General features: G+C 50.2%; 1 protein-coding gene and 1 long non-coding RNA gene across 3 annotated transcripts in view; one reads left to right on the top strand and one right to left on the bottom strand.

Moving 5' to 3' along the window:
* The window catches only part of LOC141100274 (uncharacterized), a 71,496-nt gene extending 65,566 nt beyond the window's left edge, over positions 1 to 5,930 (bottom strand). Inside the window, exon 1 of the long non-coding RNA XR_012234665.1 lies at positions 5,530 to 5,930. This is a non-coding gene — a long non-coding RNA (uncharacterized lncRNA). The remainder of the gene's footprint in view (positions 1 to 5,529) is intronic.
* Positions 5,931 to 8,071: 2,141 nt separating this feature from the next.
* FKBP8 (FKBP prolyl isomerase 8) overlaps positions 8,072 to 12,300 on the top strand; it is a 112,905-nt gene continuing 108,676 nt past the window's right edge. The window contains exon 1 of one of the 2 annotated variants that reach the window (XM_073546165.1): positions 8,072 to 8,255. The gene's annotated coding sequence lies outside the window, so the exon portion shown is untranslated. Of the gene's footprint in view, positions 8,256 to 8,302; positions 8,430 to 12,300 lie in introns of those variants that run through there. The other variant, XM_073546173.1, reaches the window with a different exon arrangement.

The following is a 12,300-nucleotide window of genomic DNA, read 5'->3' as shown; positions in this document are numbered from 1 at the left end:
GAAGTTTATAACACTCGGACGTGAAAATAAAAAAATCATTTTTTTTCCACAAAAATGATATTTTTGCCCCCAATTTTTTATTTTCCTAAGGGTAACAGGAGAAATTGGACCCCAAAAATCGTTTTGCAATTTGTCCTGAGTACGCTGATACCCTATATGTGGGGGGCAAAACACTGTTTGGGCGCATGGCAGAGCTTGGAAGGGAAGGAGCACCATTTAACTTTTTCAACTCAGAATTGGCTGGAATTGAGATCAGACGCCATGTTGCATTTGGAGAGCCCCTGATGTGCCCAAACAGTGGAAACCCCCCCCAATTATAACTCCAACCCTAACCCCAACACACCCCTAACCCTAATCTGAGCCCTAACGGGAAAATGGAGATAAATACTTTTTTTTAAATTTTATTATTTTTCACTAACTAAGGGGGTGATGACGGGGGGTTTGATTTACTATTTATGGCGGTTTTTATGTTTGGCAGCTGTCGCACGCTAAAAGACGCTTTTTATTGTAAAAATAGTTTTTGCATCACCACATATTGAGAGCTATAATTTTTCCGTATTTTGACTCACCGAGTCATGTGAGGTCTTATTTTTTGCGGGACGAGTTGACGTTTTTATTGGTACCATTTTCGGGCACGTGACATTTTTTGATCGCTTTTTATTCCTATTTTTGGGATGCAGAATGAACAAAAACCAGCGTTTCATGAATTTCTTTTGGGGGGTGCGTTTACACCGTTCCGCGTGCGGTAAAATTGATAAAGCGGTTTTATTCTTCGGGTCAGTACGGTTACAGCGATACCTCATTTAGGTCTTTTTTATGTTTTTGTCGGTTTTATGCAATGAAAACTATTTTATATAAAAAATAATTATTTTTGCATCGCTTTATTCTGCGAGCTATAACTTTTTTATTTTTTCGCTGATGATGCTGTGTGGCGGCTCGTTTTTTGCGGAACAAGATGACGTTTTCAGCGGTACCATGGATATTTATATGCGTCTTTTTGATAGCGCGTTATTACACTTTTTGTTTGGCGGTATGATAATAAATCATTATTTTTTGCTTCGTTTTTTATTTTATTTTTTAAGGGGTTAACTAATGGGACAGTTTTATAGGGCGGGTCATTACGGACGCGGCGATACCTAATGTGTACTTTTATTGTTTTTTTTTTTTATTTAAAAAAATGGATTTATTGGGGGAATATTTTTTTTTTTTCTAATTTATTTGGCGATTTTTTTTTAAATTATTTTAACACTTTTTTTTTTTTTTTTTTTTTTTTTTTTACACTTTATTAAATAGTCCCAGGTGGGACATCACTGTCCTGTGACAGATCGCTGATCTGTCACATCACAGATCACTGACAGATCAGCGATCTGACACATGCACTGCAGAAGGCTTCCTCATGCCTGCGCTTTGCAGGCACTGAGGAAGCTAGCTTCCTCAGGTCCCCGTCACCATCTTTGATTCGGGGGCCTGAAGGAAAGGAGCCCCCCGCAGCAGCGCTGCACATTGCGCTGCCGTGGGGGGCTCAGGGAAGCACGGAGGGAGCCCCCTCCCTGCAGATGCTTCCCTTTAACCCCCGGTACACCGCGATCATGTTTGATCGCGGTGTGCAAGGGGTTAACGTGTCGGGGCGGTCCGTGACCGCCCCTGACACATTGTGCCGGGTGTCAGCTGTGATAATCAGCTGACACCCGGCCGCGATCAGCGGCGCTCACCACGTGGGCGCCGCTGATCGCGCTAGACGTACTATCCCGTCCATGGGCATAGGGGCCCGGGTCCCATGGACGGGATAGTACGTCGGATGGCAGAAAGGGGTTAAAGGGATCCTGTCAGCAGGATTGTGCTCAGTAACCTACAGGCAGGGTCATGTTGGGGCCGTTATACTGATAAGGCCGGGGTCACATTGCGTTATGGCAGTCCGTTAGATGGACGGCGTTACACCGAGGCATAACGCCGTGTAAAGCAGCCAGTTAACATTGCCATTAACCCCTATTATCTGGCGTATCGCCAAAGCATGACATAACCGGCATGTGCTAGCGATGTGCTGTCATTCAGTGACGCGGGCTGCAACGTCTGAGGCTCCGTCACCGCTAGCCCAGATGAATCATCTGCGCTAGCAGTATAGCATAATGCGATCGCGTTATGCTATACCGATAACACAGCCCTTCAACGCTATGCGTTGAACGGGCTGCTTTAACGCAGTGTAACCCTAACCTTACAATGATACCTTGGTTGATGAAATCCATATTGTGGCGGTTTAATCTTTATTTGCAGTTTTGAGTTAATGATATGCTCATGCTCCGGGCCGGCCTGTGTGAGGGAGGTCTTCACGTGGTGCTCTGATTATGTTTATTCTTCAGTATGGCTTCTGACAGATCTCTGATCCCTCACTGACCTGCCCCATAGTTTACATACTGCATATACAATTGTGAGGTTAGAAAATAAAATTAACATTCATCAAAATGGCGCCGGCGGCAGATGTATAGCATTTAGTTGGGTTTTGATACTATCAAAACACATGTAAACAATTTTTCTTAGAGCTACTGTTATTTTTCCTCCATCAGCTCTGTATAAGGCCTTGTTTTTTTTCCTGGGATGAGTTCAAGGTTTCATTTGTATCTTTTAGGGATACATAATATTGTTTGATCGCTCTCTATATTCTGATCTTTAGGAGGCAAATGAACAAAAAAAAAAACCAGCAGCCTGCAATGTTGGACTGCACTGGGATGACATCCGAGTGCAGTCCAATGTTTCATACGTACCCACAGACTTGTATGGGTGCGCGCGTAAGCTGATTATTGCATGCGGTGTTTGTTTTCTCATGAAGAATTGGCATGAGAAAAAAAAAAAAAAAAAATTATATATATATATATATATATATATATATATATATATATATATATATATATATATATATATATATCACATGTCTGCACTGCCCCATAGTACAACACTGGGCCAAGAGCTGTCCAATAAAACGCCAGCTGGTGCTTGTCTGTGTTACATGGCAATATGAGCGTACCCTTAATCAGTACAATTACTATAATATTATTATTGCTAGACAAAATGGTGGTTGCAGTTATTTATTTTTACACACAACTTTTTCATCATCTCTTACTCCAATTATTGTGGTGTAGTGAAAAAAATAGCGTTTTTCCTGGGTTCATTATTTTTTGTTTTTATGCTGCTCACTTTAGGGGTTAAATAATGTGTTATTGATTGGGTCACTCTGGACGCGGTGATGCCAAATGTGCACTCTCTCCCATCCACGTGGTAATGCCAAATGTGCACTCTCTCCCATCCACGTGGTAATGCCAAATGTGCACTCTCTCCCATCCACGTGGTAATGCCAAATGTGCACTCTCTCCCATCCACGTGGTAATGCCAAATGTGCACTCTCTCCCATCCACGTGGTAATGCCAAATGTGCACTCTCTCCCATCCACGTGGTAATGCCAAATGTGCACTCTCTCCCATCCACGTGGTAATGCCAAATGTGCACTCTCTCCCATCTACGTGGTGATGCCAAATGTGCACTCTCTCCCATCTACGTGGTGATGCCAAATGTGCACTCTCTCCCATCTACGTGGTGATGCCAAATGTGCACTCTCTCCCATCCACGTGGTAATGCCAAATGTGCTCTCTCCCATCCACGTGGTAATGCCAAATGTGCACTCTCTCCCATCCACGTGGTAATGCCAAATGTGCACTCTCTCCCATCCACGTGGTAATGCCAAATGTGCACTCTCTCCCATCCACGTGGTAATGCCAAATGTGCACTCTCTCCCATCCACGTGGTAATGCCAAATGTGCACTCTCTCCCATCCACGTGGTAATGCCAAATGTGCACTCTCTCCCATCCACGTGGTAATGCCAAATGTGCACTCTCTCCCATCCACGTGGTAATGTCAAATGTGCACTCTCTCCCATCCACGTGGTAATGTCAAATGTGCACTCTCTCCCATCCACGTGGTAATGTCAAATGTGCACTCTCTCTCTCTTCTACGTGGTGATACCAAATGTGCACTCTCTCTCATCTACGTGGTGATACCAAATGTACTGTTAGGAGTCAGGTTTCTGCGTCTACTCTGCAGGAATCCAGACCCTTACATTCTACGGTCTCTTGCTCTTTACCGCAGAGGAGATTGCCTTGCAGCAAATCTCTCCAGGGGCTAAGTTCCTCTGTGCTCCTTCTGGGCATGCTCATAAGACGGTTTCCCATTGGAGATCGGTTGTCATATGCCCAGGTCCTGCTCCAGATCTCATTGGTCCATCTCGGAGATCAGAAAGGTCCCGGCTGCTATTAAAAGCGCGCATGGCCGTTCCGCCATGCGCTAGTATAAACTATACTGCTATGTGTGAATGGTGACGGATGTATGATTCTGGTGACTGACTTATTATGAAACTCCTTCCCTCTGATATTACGCATGTGGATAGGGAATTAGTGCAGCAGTCAGCGCCAGTCAGTGGCAAGCCTTAGGCCACTGTGCACTCCGCACCTCTGCGCTAGCGTCCGACATTGCGCCTGCTTTGTAGCTGTGTTGTCCTGCGGCAGTGTCCTATGCCGCGCTGCAGTTGCAGTCCTCCTTGGCGCTCGCAGTAGCGACGACACACACACGGTACGTCTAGATAGACGCAGCCCCTCTGTCTTAGTTCCTGCTCCTGTGACCTTATGCCGTGTGTGCATTTCCCTGTGGTCTGTGACACTAACAGGCTCAGCGTTTTTGTATGTTTTTGTTGCAGCGCCTCTGTGTGTGAACAGAGCCCGCTCTGCGCACTTCGGGTGAAGTTTAACCCGTGCGCATTATACCGCCATATTGCTTGTCTGTCATTACTTAGCACCGGTTATACCACCTACTGCAGTGGATCCCGAGCGGCGAACGCACTTTATTATTATTTTTATTTAGTGCGTTCCGCCGTTCCTAACATGTACACTCTCTCTCTCATCCACACGGTGATGCCAAATGTGCACTCTCTCATCCACACGGTGATGCCAAATACGCGCGCTCTCTCATCCACACGGTGATGCCAAATACGCACGCTCTCTCATCCACACGGTGATGCCAAATACGCACGCTCTCACCTACGAGGTGATGCCAAAATGTGCACTCTCACCTATGGGGTGATTGTCACGTGCCCAGTCCTGAGTGACGCGGCCAACAGGCCGGTAACTGATACAACAGGACGCGGCACGTGTAATTGTCCTATATGACGCGGCCCGCAGGCCGGTAACTAATACAATAAGACATAGGAGAAAAGGGGAAACCTGGGTAACAATAACAATGGTGGCCCTGCGATAGGGAATGGGGACCTCCTGCACTCCCCTGAGTCAGTGTCTCTACACTCCTAACGTTCCCTAGGCAGGTTCCGCACCGGGCGACAATCAGGAACCTAAGAACCCTGACTCGCCCTGTACCTAAACCCTCACTAGGGAAAAGGTCAGTGCGGAAACTAATCTCACCACTGCACTAAACACACATAAGGAAAAGTGACAAAACAGGGGAACACCACTTAGCTTTGCTCTGTTACTTACGCTCCCAGCAACAGAGCCCACCATCTGCGTGCATCTTTTCCTCCGACCGGGTCCAACACCATAGTGCAGCCTTGGAGCAACCAGAGTCCACCACCTCCATGCAGCTGTCCAGAGACAAAGTCCAGCAAACAGCTTTTCTGCCATTGAGTCCAGCATTTTGAGTCCAGTTTTCCAGCAACCAAGTCCAGCATCATGAGCGCAGCTCTACACAATAGCTGCCACTCCACCAAGCCATGCAGGCACTCCTTGCTGACACCATCGCTGCGACTCCACCAATCCATGCCAGCCCTCCTTGCAGACATCATAGCTGACTCTCCAGGACTCTCTCTGAGCTGCCCGGGACAGCTCCATCCTTCACCCAGGCTTGCTTGTAACTGAGGAACTCACAATATCACTAACAGTGATTAACACACCTGATACTCTCTTATAGAGCCATCACACCTGCTTTATAATTACGTGCACAAATTAAGGTAACCAGAGTGCAATGACCCTAATGGCCACCGGGGGGGAAAACTAACTGAAATCACCACAGTGCAATGACCCTAATGGCCACCGGGGGCAAAACCACCTTTGGCACACAGCCAAAGGGAAAAAAAAAGGTTACTTTGTGCATTTAATCTGTCAGATCCAACCTGGATCATGACAGTGATGCCACATGTGCACTCTCTCACCTACACAGTGATGCCAAATGTGCATTCTCACCTACGTGGTGATGCCAAATGTGCGCTCTCTTTTACCTACGTGGTGATGCCAAATGTGCACTTGCTCACCTACGCAGTGATGCCAAATGTGCACTCTCTCATCTACGTGGTGATGCCAAATGTGCACTCTCTCTCATCCACGTGGTGATGCCAAATGTGCACTCTCTCATCCACGTGATGATGCCAAATGTGCACTCTCTCATCTAGGCGGTGGTGCCAAATGTGCACTCTCTTATCTACGTGGTGATGCCAAATGTGCACTCTCTCTCATCCACGTGGTGATGCCAAATGTGCACTCTCATCCACGTGATGATGCCAAATGTGCACTCTCTCATCTAGGCGGTGGTGCCAAATGTGCACTCTCTCATCTAGGCGGTGGTGCCAAATGTGCACTCTCTCATCCACGCGGTGATGCCAAATGTGCACTCTCTCATCCACGTGATGATGCCAAATGTGCACTCTCTCATCCACGCGGTGATGCCAAATGTGCACTCTCTCATCCACGTGATGATGCCAAATGTGCACTCTCTCATCCACGCGGTGATGCCAAATGTGCACTCTCTCATCCACGAGGTGATGCCAAATGTGCACTCTCTCATCCACGTGATGATGCCAAATGTGCACTCTCTCATCCACGCGGTGATGCCAAATGTGCACTCTCTCATCCACGTGATGATGCCAAATGTGCGCTCTCTTTTACCTACGTGGTGATGCCAAATGTGCACTTGCTCACCTACGCAGTGATGCCAAATGTGCACTCTCTCATCTACGTGGTGATGCCAAATGTGCACTCTCTCTCATCCACGCGGTGATGCCAAATGTGCACTCTCTCATCCACGCGGTGATGCCAAATGTGCACTCTCTCATCCACGTGGTGGTGCCAAATGTGCACTCTCATCCACGTGGTGATGCCAAATGTGCACTCTCTCATCCACGCGGTGATGCCAAATGTGCACTCTCTCATCCACGAGGTGGTGCCAAATGTGCACTCTCTCATCCACGTGGTGATGCCAAATGTGCACTCTCTCAGCCACGCGGTGATGCCAAATGTGCACTCTCTCATCCACGCGGTGATGCCAAATGTGCACTCTCTCATCTACGTGGTGATGCCAAATGTGCACTCTCTCATCCACGCGGTGATGCCAAATGTGCACTCTCTCATCCACGCGGTGATGCCAAATGTGCACTCTCTCATCCACGTGGTGATGCCAAATGTGCACTCTCTCATCCACGCGATCAGGCTCGGACTGGTCCATAGGGTAACAGGGGAATCCCCCGGTGGGCCCCAGTTCATATCTGTATGGGCAGTACTTGGCATAATTCACTTCATTTGACTTCATTAGCCAAGCTGCCCTGATTATTGTTATATAGAGATATAGGTAAATTTGTCAATGAGAATATTTGTATGCAGGAGAAAAGTGGGCCCCCAAAAAAGTCAATGTCACTGGTGGGCCCTAGGCAACCCAGTCCGACACTGCGCACGGTGATGCCAAATGTGCGCTTTCTTTATCCGTGGCCATACCAGCGCGCAGCAGATCATTGGACAGTTATTTAACCCTTCTGACACCACCCTCCGGTGCCCATGTGTGTGCTTCCTTCTCATGGCTGCCGGCTCCTCACTACAGTGTAGCGCATTACTGACCATTTGTGTAAATGATTAAACTACAAATGAACATTTTGGAATAAGAACTGCTAGCAAGAAGCTGACTTCCGCCAGGTCGCTGGACCTGCCCTGTGGGCACCGGGCCTGAGAGCTCAGGAGCAGCTAACCGTCTGACCCCATCCCACTGATGGGAGCGCCACGCTGGGTGTGTGAGGCTGAGCGGCTCACCGCACGTGTCCGCATTTGCGGCACAGGGACGTGATCTGCCTGGCCAATCAGGGAGCTAGGCGGCGTGGCCAATCACAGCGCTGCTTACATGCTGCTACCGGAAGGGCCGCCCAGTGCAGGTGGGAGCAGTCTGAGCCACAGGTGTTGTGCAGTTACCCGGGGCAAGGGGAAGGGACTCAGCTGTGCAGCAGCAGGTGAGCATGAGCAGCGGAGTAATGGCTGCGGCTTGTATAGACCCCACCTCCGGAATGTGGGGCAATACACATACTCATTCGTGTTCCGCCATGTCTGCTTAACCCCCTGTGGCAGGTTACTACCAGGGGTCAGTGCCATAACACGGTCCGTGTCGGCAGCCTGGTGTTATCCTGGTCAGTGCTCAGTACACAGACTCCGTGAGAGGATGATTCTCCACAGATAGTGAGGGAGGACCGGCCGGCAGTGTCTATGAGTGCGGGAGGACCGGCCGGCAGGGTCTATGAGCGCGGGAGGACCGGCCGGCAGGGTCTATGAGCGCGGGAGGACCGGCCGGCAGGGTCTATGAGCGCGGGAGGACCGGCCGGCAGGGTCTATGAGCGCGGGAGGACCGGCCGGCAGGGTCTATGAGCGCGGGAGGACCGGCCGGCAGGGTCTATGAGCGCGGGAGGACCGGCCGGCAGGGTCTATGAGCGCGGGAGGACCGGCCGGCAGGGTCTATGAGCGCGGGAGGACCGGCCGGCAGGGTCTATGAGCGCGGGAGGACCGGCCGGCAGGGTCTATGAGCGGGGGACGACCGGCCGGCAGGGTCTATGAGCGGGGGACGACCGGCCGGCAGGGTCTATGAGCGGGGGACGACCGGCCGGCAGGGTCTATGAGCGGGGGACGACCGGCCGGCAGGGTCTATGAGCGGGGGACGACCGGCCGGCAGGGTCTATGAGCGGGGGACGACCGGCCGGCAGGGTCTATGAGCGGGGGACGACCGGCCGGCAGGGTCTATGAGCGGGGGACGACCGGCCGGCAGGGTCTATGAGCGGGGGACGACTGGCCGGCAGGGTATATTGCACCTCTGGCCCCATTAGTGCGGAGAGCATCCATATAAGTTCTGGTGAAATGCAGCCCCCATATGCGGGGAGCAGACCCTGCCCCTCCAGCCCTTGAGGGCTACCCTGGTCCTCACCGGTCTGTCAGGTCACGCTTGCCTCAGTGACTTGCCTGAGATTCTGTGCAGTCTTTGGCCTGGGTGGTCTTCACCGAGGGGGCAGGCAGTGTCCGAATCCTGATGACAATGCAATTGGTGGACAGTCAGCCTACATATGTGACACCCTGTCTAAGGAGACCATTCCAGGCAATCCCGGTACCTGCGCAATGTATCTTATACGGGGGAGGCAGCTCGGTCAGACAAGTGTGACCCAACAAAGACTGGGGACAGCAGGGGAGCTGGAAGTGCAGTGTCCGCCCCCTGCACCCACCATTAAATCTTCAAAGTTCAATTTTTCAATTTTTAGTTTGTACCAAGTTAGAAAGCCAGGGAATGGAGCGGTCTTTGCCACAGAGTCATTGTGAAAAACATCAGGATGCTTAAGTAGGCCGTGCGCAGTATGCGTTTGGCGGCGCATGCGTCCTTTTGACGGTGCGCCGACCTGCGCCAAACGCAACCTGCTGCAGTTTGGTTGCGTCGGCGCACCGTCAAAAAGGCGCATGCGCCGCCAAACACATACTGCGCACGGCCTGCGCCCCCTGTGATAAAGATAGGGGGCGCATGCAGCGTCATGCGCCGGTGGGCGGAGCTACCGGTGGGGCGCGGCAGGGGCGGGGCTTAGCGACGGCCGTGCGCAGGCCGTCGCTGCGCTCATAAACGCTAGTGTGAAACTAGCCTAAGGTAATCTGGTTTGTGCTCCTCAAACGTGCAGCATGAATCAATGCCTGGTTGCTCGATTTATAGGGGTTGTCCGGGCTTTTCACATAATCTCAGTACATATCTGGGCTGCAGAATTATGACAATAAGTAATTTACTTTCTGTCACTAGTTTGCACGTTTTTCTAGATATTCTGAACAGAACGTCCAAGGGGGTTGTGTGTTATGGCATTGAAATGAGAACTAGTCGTAACCTCCTACTCTACTCCAAACATGCCCTCTATAGCAACAACCCCACCCTCCATAGCTACAGGCCCTCCCCGTCCACATGAAGCAGCCCTCATCACACAGTAAAGGCCCCGTCTCACTAAGCAATCTCGGTAGCGAGATCGCTGCTGAGTCACAACTTTTGTGACATAACAGCGATCTCACCAGCGAGATTGCTGTGTGTGACAGCGATCAGCGAGCGGCCCCCCTGCCGGTATCGCTGATCGCTGCAAGAAATCTCTGGATATTTCTTTGGTCGCTGGTCTCCCGCTGGCCAGCACGCATCGCTGTGTGTGACAGCGGGAGACCAGCGATCAGGTGTAAAAAATAATAAAAAAAATAAAAAATATAGTTATTCTCACCTTCCGACGTCCCGTTCAGCCATCCCGCCTCTCTCCACGCTCCGGTCCCAGTGATCCTTTGCACGAATGACCGCGAGACTTTGTTATCCCGCGAGACCGTGACATCTCGCGGTCATTCATGCAAAGGATCACTGGGACCGGAGCGTGGAGAGAGGCCGGAAGACTGCGCGGAACATCGGATGGTGAGAATAACTATATTTTTTATTTTGATTCTATTTTTTACAGGATGGCCAGCGATGCCGGGCGCTCGGCATCGCTGTGCTGATCGCTGGTGAAGCTGTCTGTGTGACAGCTCACCAGCGATCACATAGCGACTTACTAGCGATCCTGACACCTTGATATTGGTGTCGGGATCGCTGGTAAGTCGCTTAGTGAGACGGGGCCTTTAGGAATTCTTCCCCTCCAGCATCCTCAGTGCAGAGAGCTGCTCCTTCCCCAGACACACACTGAACAGTTATCTCTGGAAAGTGAAACTAGTGAGGAGGAGGGAAAATCGTCCTGTATTCTGGGCCACTCCATGATTACAATACATAACTCATTATCAGTAATTCCTTCCCTCACTGTCCCAGGCTGCTGGCAGCAGTGAGAACAGACTGTGTGATGGTGGTCTGCAGCTTCTAATCTGCACAGGGGATGGCAGTCACTGATGTAATCTGTTGTGTGACAAAGCCTCTGCTGTGTGAATGAGACTGCTCTGTGTCACTGATGTCTTCACACAGCAGCAGATTTGGTGCAGTGTATGTGTGAGCACTGTGTCTCTAATGACACAAATACTGATGGGAGCAGCCTGTCCAATCAGCAGCTGTAACAGTGTGAAGTGTTGGGGGGTGTATGTATGTATGTATTGTGCTGCTTTCACAAATACAGGATCACTGCTGTGTTCTTTCCATTGCTGGAATGATGATAAAGATGAGTGCTGGTGCAGTTTACTGCCAGCCAATGAGTGGGCAGTGGGTGGTGCTGGTCACTGGAGCTTGCTGGGAGTTTGGTGGAGCTTCGCACATACACTGCACCAAATCTGCTGCTGTGTGAAGACATCAGTGACACAGAGCTGTCTCATTCACACAGCAGAGGCTTTGTCACACAACAGATTACATCAGTGTGTCTGGGGAAGGAGCAACTATCTGCACTGAGGCTGCTGGAGGGGAAGTATTCGTTACTTTGTGATGAGGGCTGCTTCATGTGGACGGGGAGGGCCTGTAGCTATGGAGGGTGGGGTTGTTGCTATAGAGGGCATGTTTGGAGTAGAGTAGGAGGTTACGACTAGTTCTCATTTCAATGCCATAACACCCCCCCCTTGGACGTTCTGTTCAGAATATCTAGAACAGGGTTTCCCAACTCCAGTCCTCAAGGCACACCAACAGATCATGTTTTCAGGATTTCCTTAGTATTGCTCAGGTGATAATTGCTTCACCTGTGCAATACAAAGGAAATCCTGAAAACATGATCTGTTGGTGTGCCTTGAGGACTGGAGTTGGGAAACCCTGATCTAGAAAACCGTGCAAACTAGTGACAGAAAGTAAATTACTTAATGTCATAATTCTGCTGCCCAGATATGTACTGCGATTATGTGAAAAGCCCGGACAACCCCTTTAAGCCAGACATATTGTCTGAAACTTCGGAATGTAGAAGGTCTGTCCAAGGGATCATAAGAAGAAATGAGCCTAGTCCAGCTCAGCCCCTGAACGCTACTTCCCACAGTCGCTTGACCGATCTCTCCCTTGCTTGGCCGTAGAGAGACTTTTTATTAGGCCGGTTTCACATTTGCGTTAAAGGCCGC

The sequence above is a fragment of the Dendrobates tinctorius genome, unplaced genomic scaffold (assembly GCF_039654945.1).
Source record: "Dendrobates tinctorius isolate UK_male_01 unplaced genomic scaffold, ASM3965494v1 ptg000011l, whole genome shotgun sequence".
NCBI classification, from domain to species: Eukaryota; Metazoa; Chordata; class Amphibia; order Anura; family Dendrobatidae; genus Dendrobates; species Dendrobates tinctorius.
This window is presented reverse-complemented; position numbering and strand designations above follow the sequence as displayed.